The 18,981-nt window shown below is 37.9% G+C and overlaps 1 pseudogene; it reads left to right on the top strand.

Moving 5' to 3' along the window:
• The window catches only part of LOC133175185 (uncharacterized), a 29,896-nt pseudogene that overhangs the window by 10,524 nt on the left and 391 nt on the right, over positions 1–18,981 (top strand).

Raw genomic sequence — 18,981 nt, 5'->3', positions numbered from 1 at the left:
TACCACATTTGATGTCGGCCTATCAAGAAGCCACCAGTGTTCCTCACGGGTATCTCCTGGTGGACTTGAATCCACAGACCCCAGACGAATACAGATTGAGAAGTCGATTGTTTGAATGGTTGACTGTACACATGCCACAAGAGTATAAATAAAAATGTACCAACATTACACTTGTCATTCATCATTATACAGTCGTCATGGGTCGACCTCTCTCGGCCAAGAGTAAATTAGTGAAAACGTTACGACGTTTACAGCGGGAACGAGATCCTGCCAAGCGAGCTCATTTAATCGAATTAGGGCGTAAAGCCTTATTGAATTGGTTTGCTATGGGAGCTCGAAATTTGATACGTGGGGTCTTACCCATCAATAAACAGACTCAAAAGTTTATTAATAATCATCGTCAAGATTTAAGCATCATAGCCGATAAGTCGGCGAGTGATCAAGACAGAAAAAATGCCATTTTAAAACGCGGAGGAGCCGGATTTCTAGGCGGAGTCATCATTCGTCATTTATTTAAATGGAATGCACCTAAGAAACGACGTGTCCGTCGTTTGAAAAGTGTGGTAGTCAGAGTCGATAATAAGAAACAAAGAGTGTTTCCCGATTGGATGGTGCGAGTAGGAGGAGCAGCTCAAAAGACCAGAAAGAAGAGAAAACCTCCTAAGAGAAAACCTCAAAAGAGAAAACCTACTCAAAGAAAAGCCCCTGGTGGTAGAAAGAAAAAAAAAACGACTCCCAAGACTCCAGCTCAACGAAAAGCCATGCCCGAAAGTCTGAAAAACGAAATCAATCAGTATTATAAGGAACAAAGACAAAAAACTATTGGGGAGTTATTAAAGAAACAAGCTGAAATGAGAATGGATCGTCCTATGGGGCCCATAGGCAGTCAAAGAGCTACCGATTTAGAAGTGTTTCCTCGAGTCAATGTGGGAATTCCCTCTCCTAGAATTAAAGTACCCATTCACACTCCTAAAATAGCACGCTTTCAACCTCTGACCGCCTCTACACCTACACTTCCTAAAGGAATGAGATATAAATGTCGATATTGTTCCAAAATCTACGTCACCCAGAAAAATAGAGACAAACACGAGAAGGACAAACACGACATGTATGCTCCTCCTCCTTGAGAGTATAAAAAGGAGAGAAACCTGGGACATGTCCTCATTTTAACCCCAGGATGGCTAAGAAGAAGAAAAGAAGGACTTGCTGTTCTACACGATTAAAACCTCACTGGCCTCTTTTAAGAGTGTTATCTGACCCTCACTATTCCTCTCCATTAAAGACGGGTATTTTAAAACATTGTTCTGGAGATTGTATTCTCAAAATCTGCGAGATCGTGTATAACCTATTAAAAGGAGTGTTACCTCTCAGTTCGGCTCATAAACGAAAACTAGCTCCTAAGAAACACATCTTCAGGAGACTGGTCAAACCTCAATCTGTCCATAAACGACGAGCTTTATTACTTCAACAAAAAGGAGGACACATTTTACCCCTTTTAATCTCAGCAGCACCTTTACTGTTGGGTGCCGGTCAGTCCGTCTATAAAGTCATCAAGAAGAAGAAGAAGAAGAAAAAATGAGTCGTAAAATGGTGTTAGTTCCCGAAGTCTTATTGAATGATCTCAAGGCAAAATTACCCAAACCTCCGGAATTTCAATCTACCATCAGTTTAGGTCAGGAATTGGACGAGATTACAAGACGTGAAGATTTAACCCCAGAAGAAAAAGTCGCTTTATATGGCCAGGAACTTCATCGATATAGGAATTATTTACAACAAGCTAGACAGGAACCTATTTCTAAACCTAAAATTTCTGCAGCTCCAGCAGCAGGAGCAGCTCCAGCCCCAGCAGCAGCAGCAGCAGCATCACCAGCAGCCCCAGCTGAGATTGAAGATGAAATCCTTGAAACAGTGAATAAAAACATGAAAAGAAAAGCTGGATTATTATTAAATCATTTAAAGAAAACCAAGGTGTTGAGTTGGAATAAGGAAGGTGAAATTAGTTATCGAGGTCAAAAAGTTCCCGATTCTAACATTGTGGATTTAATGGCTGATAGTATGAGATCTCGTTCTCGTAAAAACCATCCCCTTCCTAAAGGATTAGATGAATTTGCTCAAGCTTTAAAAGAGACGCGTACTCCTCTGGAATACGTGAGCAATGGAAACCTTATAAAAGCCATGCAGAGACCTGGAAAAATCAGTACTCCTAAAAGTATCCTCAGTGATAGTGAGGACGAGGGCGATAGTGGATTTAAAGATGCTTCTTCTTCATTTTTGACCCCTATTAGTAGACCTGTAGGAGATAGAGGAATAAAAAAATCCACTCCTAGACCTCTGTTAAATTTAGCGAAGGCCATCAAAAAATCTAAATTCAGTCCAAGTTTACCGAAAAAGAGATTAGAACAGATCGACGAAAATTGGCTTTCATTACCTAAGATATGAAAAAGAAACCAGTGGAAGACATTTTAAAAGAGATTTATTATGATCCTAAAAGAGGGTACGGAGGACTACAAGCTTTGTATCGTCAGGTCAGAAGTCTGGGACATAAGATTTCCTTGAAAAAGATTCGAGAATGGTTAAAAGAGCAAGATACGTATACCTTACATAAACCCATTCAAAGAAAATTCCGGAGACAACAGACTAGAGTGACGGATATAGACGAACAATGGCAATTAGATTTAGCAGATGTGTCCAGTTTAAAGAAACACAATGACGGATATACGTTTTTATTGTGTGCCATTGACGTCTTATCTAAATATGCCTGGGTGGTGCCTTTAAAACAGAAAACGGGAAAGGAAATGATTCGAGGATTACGAGAGATTTTTCAACAAGACGGTCGACGTCCCGTCCGCATTCAATCGGATCAAGGAAAAGAATTTACCAATCGAGAATTCTTACAAGCTTTTAAATCCATTCATTTTTTTACCACTCGTAATACGGACACCAAAGCCAGTATCGTGGAACGATTTCAGCGTACTCTCAAAGCACGCATGTGGCGTTATTTCACCCGTCATAAAACCAGACGGTATTTAGAGATCTTACCGGATTTAGTGTATGCTTACAATCACACTTATCATCGCAGTATCCAAAGAACACCAGCTCAAGTGAATGCTTCTAATGTGTTAAAAGTCTGGAAAACTTTATATGGGAAATCCAATCGGAAACAGTTTCCTAAACCTCAGTTTAAAGAAGGAGATCGGGTACGCATCAGTAAAGCCAAGCGCACATTTGAAAAAGGATATTTACCTAACTGGACCACAGAACTGTTTACCATTTTAAAAAGAGTTCCTGGAAGGTATCCTTACGTGTATAGAGTGCAAGATTATAACGGAGAGGAATTAGAAGGGACTTTTTACGAGAAAGAATTACAAAAGATCATTAAAAAAGACGACCTGTACGAAGTGGAGGAAATCTTGGGGTATAAAAAGCGACGCGTAGGGAAAAAAATCATTCAAGAAGTCAAAGTTCGGTGGAAAGGATATCCCCCTAGTTTCGATTCATGGATTCCCCAAACGGATCTCATCCAATAACTCCTCATTGGAAATTTTGTGGAGAGAATGTTCCTCGAGAAGAAATCGTTTATTTCGCACAATTATTGATCTGTGTATCTCTCATCGTCACCAGTGTGGTCATGTTAGCTTTACACGATTCTAATCGAGAATATTGGATGGTATGTGTCAGTTCCTCAGTGGGTTATATCATGCCTAGTCCTACGATGATGCATCATACACCTACCCCTAAGAAGACCACGAATGCACAGAGTAAATGTCTTTTAAAAAAATAGATACACCACAGAGTGTATATATATAAAATGGGGAAACAACAAAGATTTTTTTCATTTCTGATCTGACTGAGGACAGAGCACAACATGGAATTTTTAAGCTCCGAGTATCGTTGGAAAATGCAAGAGCCTACAGGTTCCACTAAAAAAGGAGAATGGATGAAAAACAAAGAGAGAGGAATGCATCCAAGATTTCATGGATAAGAATCCGGGAGAAACAGGACTCAATGATGTGTACCTGTATAAGAGATTCAAATTACCGGACCATGAATGTGCACCACTCATAGTATTATTATTAGGGTCATGGCGACCCCAGTATCAGGAATTCAAATGGAAAGTCAAATACGTCTTGGCTCACAAAACAGAGGCACCAGTAAGGACCTGGATTCAAGGAAAATGGATGGAAGAAGTCCGAGATTGTATCAAAGATTATGTAAACAAAGTGCTCAGAGAAGGATACGACATCATGGACTGTGCTTGTGAAACAGAATATTTGTACATGAGGAGAACTTTTCCTATTCAAAAAGAACTATGCAAAAGTATTCCATGTTTGTTAATTTAATGTTGTTGTTGTTGTTGTGAATTAAAAACCTAAGAAAAAAAAAATTCTGGTGTTGTTGGTTTTTCCGCTTCGACTAAAAATAGATATCCCAAGGTATATATAAATCTTAGCTTTGAGTTCACTGTGCTCATTTTTTTTCAATCATGCCTTCTGTGTGGAGAATGTCGTATTTTCTTCACCAAGAAAATAGTGCCTGTCCTCATTGCCATAGGCAGTTGAGAGAGATCAGCAGATTACCTGAGTATGACAGTGACGACGACGACCTTATTGGTTGGTATTGGGGATGTAATGAAAGTGGAGAACGTATACCTCACTGGGAAGTAGAAGATCCCCCTAGTTTGTGGTATTGTCGCTGTGATTGGTGCCTGAAATATTACCTGTGGAAATATGGGGTTGATTTTATGATGCCACGTTGGGCTAAGCGCATGAGAAGAAATACCAAGATCGAGAGATGCCCCTCCTGCTGGGAAGAAAACACCCAAGGAAAATGGAAATGTCAACAGTGTATGAAATATCCCTGCTGTGAAAAGTGTTACAAGTCCATTATACGGCTTTCTTACAGAAATTGTCCCTTGTGTCGATTTGAACAATAATAATAAATAATAATAAAAAAAAAAAACTATAAACAAACCAGGTCTTATTTTTCTCAGCTGAATACATGTGATGACGTCCCCTTGTGTCGATTTGAACAATAATAATAAATAATAAAAAAAAAAAAAAAACTATAAACAAACCAGGTCTTATTTTTCTCAGCTGAATACATGTGATGACGTCACAATAGGCAGCTTGATGACTTGAATCGGTGCCAAGTTTATGCCCTAGGTAAAAACCTGGTTTTTTTTTTTTTTTTTAATTTATTTTTAGACTTTGGAAAAACCAATAGACTTAAAAAAATTATTTTTTGACTTTGGAAAAACCAATAGACTTAAAAAATTTATTTTTTGACTTTGGAAAAACCAATAGACTTAAATAGAGTAAGAACGTGTGAAGCACGTGTGGGTTTTTTCAAAGCGACTATAAATAGTCAGATCCAAAGGTATTTAAAGCTGAGCTTTTTTGGAAAAAAAAAATTTCACCACTACCACCACATTTCATCATGATTTTTATGTGGAGACTGAAGTATTTCTTTGAGGTAGAAAAGTATTACTGTCATTACTGTGATAGGGAGATGATCCATGAGCGTACATTTACGGTGTATGACCATCCCGGATGGCATCACAGAACTTATCAATTTTGCGAGCATTGTGAAATGGCTTTTCCTCACTGGTTTGTGGATGATCCCCCTTCCATGGAGACCTGTGGATGTAGTTGGTGCGTGAAATATTTCACATGGAAGTACGGGGCAGAGAATATGGTGCCCCTATGGGTCAAAGTCACCAGGAAGAGAGCCTTAAAGAAATGCCTGACCTGCTGGGAGGAAAATACGGAGGGGAGATGGAAGTGCCAACAATGCCGACAGTATCCATGCTGTGTGAAATGTGTCGAGAACTTCGTCAAGATTTGCTACAGACTTTGTCCATTATAAAGATATGAAGGAAATAAATCATAAAATAAAAAAAAAACTGTTGTTTGGTTTTTCCTGAGATGCTAAAAATAGATTGGATAAGGTTATATAAAGAGGTATGACCCCAAAAAAATCATTCATTCTGAAAAAGTTCATTGTCCAAGTCAGACGTGTTTTAAAAAGATGCAGTATCGTTGGTATTGTGAGAGCCCCGTCACTCGGTTTATTTACATGGAAGGAGGGTGGATGAAAACTAAAGTAGGAGCGATCCTGGATTTCTTTGAAAATCATCCAGGACATTCCCTGGAAAACGTGTGGCTGGAAAAAAGAGTCAAAATCCCGCATCCTAAAGGAACTAGAGTGAGGGTGAAATTCAACCAGCATTACGAGCAATATAAATGGGTCAGCTGTACTCATCCTATGAATCGTTCGACACCGATGACTCTGGTTCTGAACGAAAGTCTCTGGTACTCCGACATAGCAGAGTGTGCGAGACATTTTTTCAAGATGAAGAAAAGAGAACTGACATTTTCAGATTATCACGACGTTAAACAGTATGTGTATTGTCGCATCCCCCTTTCCCAGATCAAAGACAATATGGAGAAGGAAGGACTTGGTGTTTTAGACAGAGTGATTGATTACAGATCAGAAGAAGAAGAAGAAGAAGTGTAAAAAAAAAAAAAAAAATTAGACTCAATAAAATTTTTTAAAAAACAAAAAAAAAAGTGTTGTTATAAATAGAAGGGTCCTAAGTTATTTTGTCTCAGTATCTCACTGAACATGGCCGAGAGCAGTGGCTTTTACATGACTTTACCCAGTGATGGGTCCATGCAATCTTTTCCGAGTAATACGACTGCTCAATTTAAAACCTTATTACCACAAACAGTAGATTTAACAGATGGACAATGGGAAGTGGCTTTAACAGAATTGATGTATCCCATTTCATTGAAAAACATCGCAGAAGAGGAAGCTTATTTTGACATCCTGCTTCCTCAGTTTTATGTTCCAAAACTCCAAGAACCTAGTGCCTTTAAATGGGGCAGATTTAAAATGAAAACCATAGAGGCGATGCCATTAAGCCAATGTCCTGTACTGTTAGATTGGGACCATACTGAATTTGCTAATCTCATAACGGAAGACCAGAAGATGGAAATTAAACGAATTCACTTTAGCCCGGGGCCTTACATTCATCCCATGGCTTTAACAAATGAAATCAGTCTTGGACTGGAAAGAACTTTGAATAAATTATGGAAGTTTTTGGGTGATCCTAGAAAAGAGAATGTCATGAAATTAGCCTATCATGACAAATATGATAAAGTGATGTATCAGTTTATGGGGAGAGAACTTAGAAAATATCCCCTTTGCATTCGCTTTCCCACAGCCTTAGCTTATAAGTTAGGAATAGAAAGTAAGAAGGTGATGCTTCAGAACGATACAGAAAACATGACCAAATGGATCAACGTGAGTTACATGGGCAACAATAACGTAGATTTATATGAAAATCTGAAATCCATGTACGTGTATTGTGACTTGATTGAACCCCAGACGGTAGGATCAAATGCCTTGAAATTATTAAGAGTGGTTCCTTGTACACTCAATCTGGAAGATAAAAAACAAGCTAAATGGGAACCTGTTCGAGCGGAATATTTGAAACTGAGTAAAAAACATTTCGATAGCATTGAGATTCATATCATGACTCCTTTAGAGACTCCCATGCCTTTTTTAAATGGAAAATCGGTCGTAAAACTTCATTTCAGAAAAGTGTACTGAGATGAGTGTACATCTTTTTTGTTACATCCTACTGGGAGTGATGACTTGTCTGATATGCTGTCTGTATTGTATTCAACCTTAAGACAGGAGGGGTATAAAAAGGAGTCCCTGGAGTGCATTTAGGTCAGTCTGACACGAGTCATGAAAACATGCAGTATCATCCAGGATTATTGAGACAAAGAGGACACGGACAGTTTGTCTATCATAGAGGTTTATTACGTCAAAAAGGACACGGTGTTGTAGGTGGAATTATCTCTGGATTGGCTGGAGCCCTTACCCCTAATCCTACTGGATTACCAATACCATCCATATTTCTTCCACCCCATTTAAAGGGAATTCGCCAGTATTTGAAATCTCAAAGAGGAGGAAATTTTATAGACTTCCTGTCGGGAATGGTACCGAACCTACCTATAGGGATGACTTTAAAAGAAGCTGTCCAATTAGGCTCAGGCCGGCGGCGACAAAGAGGTCGAGGATTTCTTAAAGATCTAGTCAAAATGGGTCGTAATCAAGCCTTGATTGCCGGAGCTAAAATAGGAGCGGATGTGATTAAAAAAAGGAAAAATATCAAAAATGCTCTTTTAACTCATGGACTCGATGCCGTTAAAAATACGGGCTTATTTGCTCTCAATAGAGGAGGAAGTTTAGCTTTTAAAAAGATGAATAAGAAAGGTCAAAAAGGTAAAGGGAGAAGAAAAACAAGAAGAAGAAGAGGGCAGAGAGGGAGAGGAGTTGTGAGAAATTTACTGAAAACGGGAGCCAAACATGCCTTGACTGCTGCCGCTAGAACGAGGTTAGATGTGTTAGAAAATAAGAGATCTTTAAAAGACGCTGTCAAAACTCACGGAGTACAAGCCCTGAAACAAAGATTGAATCTCGGTAAGAAAAGAAGAAGAAGAAAAAAAGCACCTGTGTTAGCCCGAGGAGGTCCTAAGAAGAGAAAAAGGGGTTTAGATATCTTTGATTGAGAGACACTATAAATAGGGGAGTCGAGTGAGATTGACCTTCATTTGTGAAAAATCCATCTTAGTAGACAGACATCATGTTGCAACCAGATTCCTGTGCGTGTGGGATGAACAATTTACAATTGTTCCAAGTCCCCCCGACTAATATTGCTTTAGAAGACTCCAAATGGGAAGAATATTACCCCATTTCTAGTACTTTAAATTCGGATACGGCTCCCATTGAATTTGAAATTAAAGGACAAGAAGATCAATATCTGGATTTATCTCAAACGTATGTTCAAATGGTGTGTAAATTCACCAAAGAGGATGGTGGTGATCTGACTGGAGCTAACACCACTTGCGCCCCGGTGAATAATATCCTTCATTCCTTGTTTACGGAAATCGATCTCAGTGTCAATGGAAAAATAGTGTCTCCAGGAACCGATACTTATCCTTACAAAGCTTATCTGGAGAAATTACTTTCTTACAAACCCAGAACTTTAATGACCCAGATGAGAGCCTGTAGTCTGTGGGAAAAAGATACGGCAGGACACATGGACGAAGTGGGGGTAGCAGACCTTGGAGTGGCTCAAAATAAGACATTTGATGTAACCCCAGGTTCACAGGGTGCTCCCGATAGTGTGACCATTGACGAACCCATCGTCCCAGAGTTACCGGCCAATTCTAGAAACGAAGGATTTAGAAAACGTCACCAGGCCATCAAAGATAGTAAGAAAATAGCCTTGTTTGATCGTTTACATCTGGATCTATTTCAACAAGACCGATTTCTACCCAATGGAGTAGACGTCCGTTTGAGATTTAATCGAGCTAGACCTCAGTTCTATATGATGATCAAAGCACTAAGTACGGGAAAAGTGAAAATATTGAACATGGTCTTGTGGGTGAGAAAAGTCAAACCCACGGCCGTCATGATGAATGGCATTAATCAAAGTTTGAACACTCATAGAGCCAAATATCATTTGAGAAGAGTCGAAGTGAAAACCTTTACCATACTGACAGGAACTCAATCTAAGATTACGGATCATCTGTTTCAAGGCCAGATGCCTAAACGTCTCATTTTAGGCTTTGTGGAAAATGCGGCTTTTAACGGAGATAAAACTAAAAATCCGTTTCATTTTCAAAACTTTGGAATTAAGAAATTAGATGTCAGTATCAACGGAGAGACCATGAGTACTCGTTGTTTTGAGCCCAATTTCAATGAAGATTTATATCTGAGATCTTATCTGAGTCTATATCAAGCCTTGGGAAAATTAGGAGAAGATTGGGCTCCGGACATCACCCTAGAAGAGTATAAAAACGGATACACTCTGTGGGGCTGGGATTTCACCAAAGATCAAGAAGCGCAATCGGACAAATTCCACATCATAGAAACCGGAAATCTGAGAATAGAAGTCCAATTTACGAACAATACGGTGAACACCTTAAATTGTGTGGTGTATGCAGAATTCGATAACCTGTTAGAAATAAACAAACAGAGAGAAGTGAGTATTGATTACTAATGGATACGGCACAGTTGAGAGAAGTCTTATCCAGAGAATTAAAGAGTTCTTTTGGTGGAGTGTACCCTTTGGATATATTACCGGATCAATTAAGACTTGGAGAAAAAGCCATCGTGGTGAATACGGATCCTCAAGATCAACCTGGAGAACACTGGGTGTGTCTGTACGTGAGCAGTCCAGTGGTGGAATATTTTGACTCTTATGGATTTCCTCCCTTACAGAAAGAAATTCAAGACTTTATCCAGCGTCATGCTCACCAATGGATTTATAATCCGTATCGATATCAAGATTGGAAGACCGATGTGTGTGGACAATATTGTGTGTATTATTTACATCAAAGACACAAGTTGAGAAAGAAAGCAGACGAGTGGTTATTCCCCTTTGACCATATTACAGCTTTACAAAGAGATCATTATGTAGCTCAATGGTTTAAAGACACTTATCATAAAAGACCTACGGGTCATGGACAAACTTGTCAATGTTTCTATCAAAATGTCATGTAATTAATTGTTGTTATCAATAAAAGAATTGGGAAAAAAAAAATGTGTTCTTGTTGTTTTTTTTAAAAAAAAAGGGGGTTTTCCCCATGATACTAAATATAGATAGAAAAAAAAGGTATATAAAAAAAAGAAAAAGAAAAAAATAGCCTCATTTGATCATGAGTCTCCAGGAGATACAGCGTGATTTATTAAACATTCCTGTAGAAGCTATCGTACATCAATGTAACTGTTTAACAGTCAGAGCTCATGGATTGAGTCAAAGTATAGCAGATACATATCCTCAAGCGAATTTGTATGCCACCCGCAGACCTTTAGGGTCTAGAAATTTAGCCTTAGAAGAGGACAGGGATAAGCCAGGAACCATTAGGGTGTTTTCCTCACAAACACCTGTGGTTATTTGTTTATTAGCTCAATGGGATTATGGCAGAGCAAGTCACAGACCTAAAAGAATCTCCACTTATCAGGACACCCCACAAAATAGAGAGCAATGGTTTCAAGCCTGTTTACAAGAATTGGGAAATTTACCTTATAAAACTTTTGCTTTTCCTTACAAGATTGGATGTGGCTTAGCTGGAGGAAATTGCACTCATTATAGACATTATATTGAACAATTTGTACACACTTATGACAAACATGTGTACATTCTTCATAAACATTAACTGTGTGTGTGTGTTTTTTTTTATGTGATATAAAATAAATCTTTTTTTTGAAATATATGGGTAGGCGCGTGATGCTATTGAAAGTACCTTTTTAGGAATGAAGTGCCATGCTTCAGCCTCCACAAAAGTAGATATATTTTAAAAAACAGGAGAGAAGGTCCACAGCAGTCTGATGCACTCATAAGCAGATCCTTGTGGGTGGGGGGTGCCCAGTAGAAACACTAGGAATTTTTTTAAAATTCCATGCAATCATCCAGTTTGGCTCACAGTACAGTTTTTTTTCTTTTCCCCCTGTAATATAATGTCAATATTAAAAATGGAAAAATTCAAAAAAATCATCAGCACTTGGAGATATAAAAAACCTTGCTATCTTTAACAACTATGGTATTATAATTTACATTATCAATTATCTTTGACTTATCCATTTTTTTTTTATCCATTTTTTTATATATATATATATATATATATATATATATATATATATATATATATATATATATAAACATGTATAGTAAAAACAGAATTAAAATTTGTATCTCATTGAAAACTTCAAAGTTTTGTTTGTTTCTATATGTTGGATGATTAACTGTGTGTGTTTTTCCAAAAAGGAAGAGTACAGCCCAGGCTTCACTTCATAGAGACTTGATTATAGATGGTTAGGAACCTAAAAAAAAAAAAAACACATATCTTCCATGTTGAGGACTGTAGAAATAAATCCATTTTTGTTATGATGACAAAATACTACATGAAACAATGCATGTTTAAATGTAATGGAATAAAAAAAGAGTAATATATATATATATATATATATATATATATCAAGACCTAACTTATACTGGAATCAATGAAATTTCATTCATAAAAATATTTGTTTTTAAAAAAAGATAAAATACAGACTTTATTTACTATGAACCATAAATGATGACATGAATAGCAGGCCATACTTTAAGCACATGACAAACCATTATCTCAAAATCATGCAGAACTGGGTTCATTAGCATAGCTGACATTAAAACATATAGGTGAGGGATAACATAATCACAACAATAAACAATGTGTAAAAAACTTTAAACTACTTACAGCGTGGATTACAAGCCTTGAACAGGAGGAATAAAAACCTTGCCGCGAGAGTATCATGGCGACATAAACACGGAAAATTAAGTCGTACTTAAACACATTCCCTAATGATTTGAGAAAATCACTGTCTTTCATGTGTATTTTTACTTTTTTTATTGGACATGGGGGGAGAGAAAGTCTATAGATTTTTTTTTTGTTGTTATAATCGAATAATAAATAGATAATATGAGTTGACAAGAAAAAATAAGTGTTTATGAGTTTAACAAAAAAAAAAAAACAAAAAAAAAACAAAAAAAAAACAGTGACCTCTGGTGTTATTATACGTTTCTTTTATAACCGTGTATCAAAAAGGTATCTTTTCGTAAAATTTGGGTTGGCCCTTAAAAGGGCCGTTGTTGTTTTTTTTTCTTCAGGGTTTACTCCCTGGGACGTCGCCCTCGTCCACGGCCCGTCGCTATCCCATTCTCTGTTCTTCTCTCAATGGTGACTCCACGGCCTCGGCCCACAAACTGTCTCCTGGGTGTTGAAGGAGGGGGGGGGGTAGGAAGAACGGGCTCCGGGCACCCGTATCGACAGAGGGGGCAGCCCTCTCCTCGGTCGATGAGGCGGGCCGCACAGAGGAAACAGGCTGGCCTCTGGCGGCATCGAGCGCACACGAAGTTCGACAGCTCCTCGTCGCACAGACAGAGAACACAGTGTCCCTCCGCCACAGCAGCCTCGATCCCCCACAAGGGGATACATCCCTGGAAGACCGCTCGGTCCTGGGGCGGTGATGAAGCCCCGTTGAGTAGACGGTGGAGTGCTCTGGCCGGCGATGAAGGGGGGGACTCTGGACTGTCCGGCAGGTCGAAATTCCTGCCCTCCTCCTCCGGCCGCGGATGATAGATGGGCCGTGGCTCCCCTCTACGCACTGCTGCTGCTGCTGGCGAAGGCCTGGCATAAGGAGTGGTTCTGGCTCTCCGGGTGTTGTTGGTGGCGACGAAGGTGCTCAGATCTCCGACACGGATCCGGCCCATATTAAGGACGGCGAACTCCTCCCCTGTGTCCTGGTTCCTGACCACCATTTGCAAAATCACCTCCACTCCAGGCTGTATCGCAATGTTCTCAGTAAATAGAGACATGATGGATTCGTTGAATCGCTGAAACAGCTCGCTAACGAATGACAGTTAACAGCTGATCAGCGTCGGTATTTATACACACAGCGCGAGCCGAAAAGAGAGCACCCTAAAAGCCCGGATGAAGAAGAGCTCAGAAAATCATGGAAACATCAAAATTGTGTTATTTGTGTTTTGTGAATACCTCTATTGGAGTAAATAACATATTATGGAATTATATATACATTCAAACCTTCTAGTAAAAGAATGAAGGTAAGTTTTGAGAATGATTTCACAGTATTTTTCATACATGACATTGTTCCCTTGTTTAGAACAGGCTCATTCATGCCGAAGCGAAGGGTCAACCTTGACTGACCTGAATACATAAAATAAGTCGTTTTAGACTTTTGAGTGTGTAACACAAAGAAAACTTATGGCAGGCAATAAGATTGAACTTGGGGAAGAGTGTCGGTATAGTTTTCAGATCAAAAGAATCGTTACAAGTGTAAAAATAAACTTAGCGTCGGTTTCGGGATAAACACAAGGGAGGTCAAAGGTCAGCCATTTTCAGAAAATCAATGTATAAGACTTGTATAGGGAATATAAGAATCTTTTCGATCCTGACCTTTTCAGATAAAAATTTTGAGATGAAGAGAATCAGATTGATTTAAAAACAAATTGTATACACTTTATTTGCAGTGGGAAAGTTTAGATTTTTATAAATAAGAACAAAACATCCCAGCGTCTAAATGTATAGACTTGTATAGGGAATATAAGAATCTTTTCGATCCTGACCTTTTCAGATAAAAATTTTGAGATGAAGAGAATCAGATTGATTTAAAAACAAATTGTATACACTTTATTTGCAGTGGGAAAGTTTAGATTTTTATAAATAAGAACAAAACATCCCAGCGTTTAAACGTATAGACTTGTATAGGGAATATAAGAATCTTTTCGATCCTGACCTTTTCAGATAAAAATTTTGAGATGAAGAGAATCAGATTGGTTTAAAAACAAATTGTATACACTTTATTTGCAGTGGGAAAGTTTAGATTTTTAAATAAACCAGGATTTTATAGACTCAGCTTCTAACGGATACATGATGACGTCACATTTGTATAGAAATAATAACAAACAAACAAAAAGCTTAGTGTCTTTTCATTCTTTTATTTCTTTTGGTTTAACAATTGTTCCAAATGTTGAATTCTGCGTTGAAATCTCATTCGATCGGCTACTAGAGCCATCCATTCACTTTTCCGATCTTCGGGTGGTAAATAATGAATTTCATTCAAGTCTGTATTAAAAGTCACACATTTCTTAGTCTCTCTGAAATTTCCAGATATTTCATCCCGTATTGAATGCATATTTTCTCCATCGATTCTATTTCCTGGCAGAGTAAAATCACTTTCCTTGCTTGGGGATGGCATAAAAAAGTGTAAGGCTTTCCTAGATAGTGGGTCAGGCTTAACCCATACCATTTCTGGGGCAGAGTTTCTTTCATGCGTTGACATAGAAAATGCAGTGTAGCTAGTCTCCCCAGGTTGGGACGATGTAACAGGGCCAGGCATTGTAACCATAAGTCCTGAATGGTTTCTATGATGGTAGTGGCTCTCTGAAACACTTGTTCTGCCTCGGGAGGAAGAGGTTGTTCGTGTTGTTCTATCCATTGCATTAACAAATCATAGCCTTCTAAAATCAAAGAGTGGTATTGCTTCGACATGACAATTGATTATGAACAGAAGACATGATATTTTATCTTATTTATACCCCTGTTTTTTAATTTATTTTTAGACTTTGGAAAAACCAATAGACTTAATTTTTAAAAAAAAAAATTTTTTTAAATCTATTTTTAGACTTTGGAAAAACCAATAGACTTAATTTTTTTTTTTAAATCTATTTTTAGACTTTGGAAAAACCAATAGACTTAAATAGAGTAAGAACGTGTGAAGCAGGTGTGGGTTTTTCCCAGATCTCACATCTCACATCTCAGGAATTTCCAGATCTCAGAACGTGCTGAGCGCGTGTGGGTTTTTCCAGGACCCCTTCCTTTAAAAAAAGTATAAAAACCAGCGCAGAGAGTGTATGGGTCATCATTTTCAGTCAGAACTTTTTTCAGAAGTCAGAGGTGTATACCATGGCACAAGCAATGATGAATACCAAAGACAACCCCAATTATGCGACACCTGAAGGCTATGCCATAGCCCCCATGCCAGAGACTCAGGATCCTATAGGGCTGGACTTGGGATTGTATAATTTCCCAGAGCCCATGACCAAAGAGGACTTTGGTATTTTAACCAACACGTTAGAGGGGATCGTCAACATGCTAAACCAGATGCAAGTGAATGCAAATAAGTTTGAAGAGAAAGTCATGAGTGAATTCGTTGACCTGAGAGACAAAATGACCCAACTGGAGGATAAAGTGTGGAAAATAGAAGAAAAAGGTAGAGAACCCACAGACACAGAAGCTCCAAAGAAAACCAGAGAGACCAACCCCTGTTTCATCTGCAAAGAGTTAGGACACTGGGCCCCTGAATGTCCCAAGAAAGACCTATGCTACAAATGTGGAAAATTTGGACATTGGGCCGATAAGTGTGACCAAAACAAACTGTCTGAGAAGAAGAGACCACCCAAGCCCAAGGAAAAAAAAAAGACGCAGGAAAACATGAGTCTCGGGGACAAACAGGGTGATTTATTAAACATTCCTGTAGAAGCTATTGTACATCAGGAGAACAAAGAAAATCTGATTCCACTGGACCAGCCTAAGAAAAGAAAACACAAGGAAGAGGTCAAGAAGTCCCTGAAACTTCAAAAGAAGAAGAATTGACTTTGTATCATACTTAAATAAAAAGAGTTTTTAAACTTTAACATTGACTTGTTTTTCTTTTTAGAATAACAGCTGGAGATCAGCTGTGTTTTTAAAGTGTCAAAATTAAGCAGCCAGAGAGGTGATGAAAGACTAGGATGACGGCATAATCAAGATTTGAATCGCTGCCAAGTTTAGGGCTAGGTAGGATCTCACATGGATTTTTTTTTTTGTTTTTCAGGCACTTTAAGGGCCTAAAAGTGCACTTAGTTGACCCGGCCATCCCCCCAGGGGCCCCAAAAGTGCACTGAGTTGACCCCCCCATCCCCCCAGGGCCCAAAAGTGCACTCAGTTGACCCGCCTAGCTAGGCGCCTTATACTACTAACAAAGAAAAAGGAGGCTTCCCGTCTGAAAGAACTGCGGGCAACAGGAGGTGGTCCCGCACCTGTAGAGGATCTGAAAACCTGGGAAAAACTTGTAAGTTAATAAGGTTACACAGAATGAAATTGTTGTTGTTGGTTCTTTTCTGAAATAATATTGACCCAAAAGATGATTTGCCAATTTTAAAATTTCAAAAATATTTTTGTCCCTTTTGTGAGCAATGCTGTATGACATTATGAGTTTAGCCTTTTAATTTGCTGTTGATATGTTGAGTTTATATTTAGATTGTTGGCACTCTAACTAAAAGTTGTGTGGAAGGTGTGTCAGGTGGTGTCGACACTTCTGAAAGTACATGTACTGCAGCACCATTAGATCATGATACATCATGTTTCAATTTAATGGAGAAAGGTAAACATTATTCTTCTGATGCATAACAAATCTGAAATAATATCAACTTACATTTAGAAAAATATAGTGTAACTCCAAGTATAATGAAATATTTTGAGTCATTTACATGTATGTTACATGTATATTGAAGAAGATGTGAAATATATTCAGCTTGTTTATAAATATTCTAATCTGTATCATCATCATCACAGTACTTAATATTCCTCTAGATAATGATTCCATGTCTGTTATGTGTGCTGATGCAGTTTTGCCTGAAAATTTGTCTGGTATGTATTCGGTTTTATTATAACTCTTATTATTCTGATTAAAACTCTTGCCATTGTTTTTGTTGGCGTCATCGCTAACCTTTTAGGTCACCTGAGTGACTCCGATGACCTAACTATAGCTATCGGTTTTCTTGCGTTGTCCATTGTTCGTCGGTCATAAACTTTTATACATTTTCAGCTTCTTCTCTTGAACCCCTGAACCAATTTTTGCATATAGCATTAATGAGTGAAGGGTGCAAAAATTGTGAATTTCAGGGTACCTGTTGGGCCTTAGGGATGGGGCTAAAACCATCAAAATTAGTGCTATCTTTAAAAACCTTCCTCTTCACTCCTGAATATCAGGCAGTCAAACTGTTGGCATGATTGTAATAAACATTGTTCCCTGGGCCTCTTTTAAATTTCATCTTCTTCTCCAGAATCAGAATATGTCCTTTGAAAACTATTTTGAAAATTTCATTCTTGCCTCCTAGGCTTGACCCATTCAAAGGTCATTGGCCCTTCCTCTGTAAACCTTGTTATTGCTGCTCTTTTGAAACTGTAAACCATAAATATACCAAACATTCACTAATGTCTTCCATTTCTCAACACGAAACTTTAATCTATTCAGTGCAAAAGGATTTGATGACCCCTTTTGTGAGTAATTGTCCTTCTTAAATCTATGCACTTATCATTTAACCCTCAAACTTTTAAACGTATAATTACAGAAACATGGGGACCAACTGCAATGTGGTCCTTGGGCTTTGACATTGAAGAGATTTGGTCAAGGTCAAAGGTCAAGGTCACTTAATTTTTTTTTAATCTCTTAAGCAATTTCTAGTCTCTTTTCCATAAAATTTAGCTGTAGGGAGTTAAATATGAAGAATAGATTAAATTTTAAGGAGGTGGAAAGACCTTTACCGGTAATTATTCTATGATCAATTAGTGTACTAGTTTTTATACTTCAGTCTTGTTTTGCTTATAAGCCCCAATAGGAACCCATGTATCAATTCAATGCAAACTGAATTCACAGTGATATATTTTTATGTTAAAGTCATACTATAAACTATATTGTGTCAAACATGGAGTTCTTACTTGCTATTAATTGATTAAACACCATTCTCAAATGTATTTTAGAGAGCACCGTGACCTTAGTGGAAGAAACTTCTGCTGCAACTCTGCCATCAAGTGTGTCAGGTACATTTTTTAATTAGTTATAATTTATAATTTAAAATGTTTATCTTCCACTTCTTTTTAGCTCAGCTGAGTCAAAGGCTCAAGTGCGTTTTTCTGATCATGTGCAACACGTAACCCGGTGTCTGTTTTCTCAAAACTTTTCATATGTTTGATGTCTTAATTTTCCTAAACTACTGTGTCAATTTTAATCAAACTTGCCACAAAGCATCCTTTGAGCAAGGTCCCTTTGAAGGGGAAAGAATAAAAAAAATTGAAAATAAAGTATTCTTCTTCTAAAAAAAATCTTCCACTGATTTCTAAGTAAGTCTCTATGAAAAATATTTTGGATATCTTCTCTCTTAAAGAATAATTATGCATATTTTTTTTTTTACAGACAGTAAGTCCAGAAGCATGTATTTCATTGGAAAGTACTTCATCTTCCACAAGGCCAATGAAAAGGAAGAAATCTCATAACAGTAGCTGTGAGTGATATATTCTGCTTGAAATGTTAATGCATGATGGCTGAGAAATTAAGTTCAAATAGATTTGCTGAAATATGGGT

Source organism: Saccostrea echinata, unplaced genomic scaffold, assembly GCF_033153115.1.
Source record: "Saccostrea echinata isolate AGI-Se365-2 ecotype Australia unplaced genomic scaffold, CSIRO_AGI_Sech_v1 ptg000061l, whole genome shotgun sequence".
NCBI classification, from domain to species: domain Eukaryota; kingdom Metazoa; phylum Mollusca; class Bivalvia; order Ostreida; family Ostreidae; genus Saccostrea; species Saccostrea echinata.
This window is presented reverse-complemented; position numbering and strand designations above follow the sequence as displayed.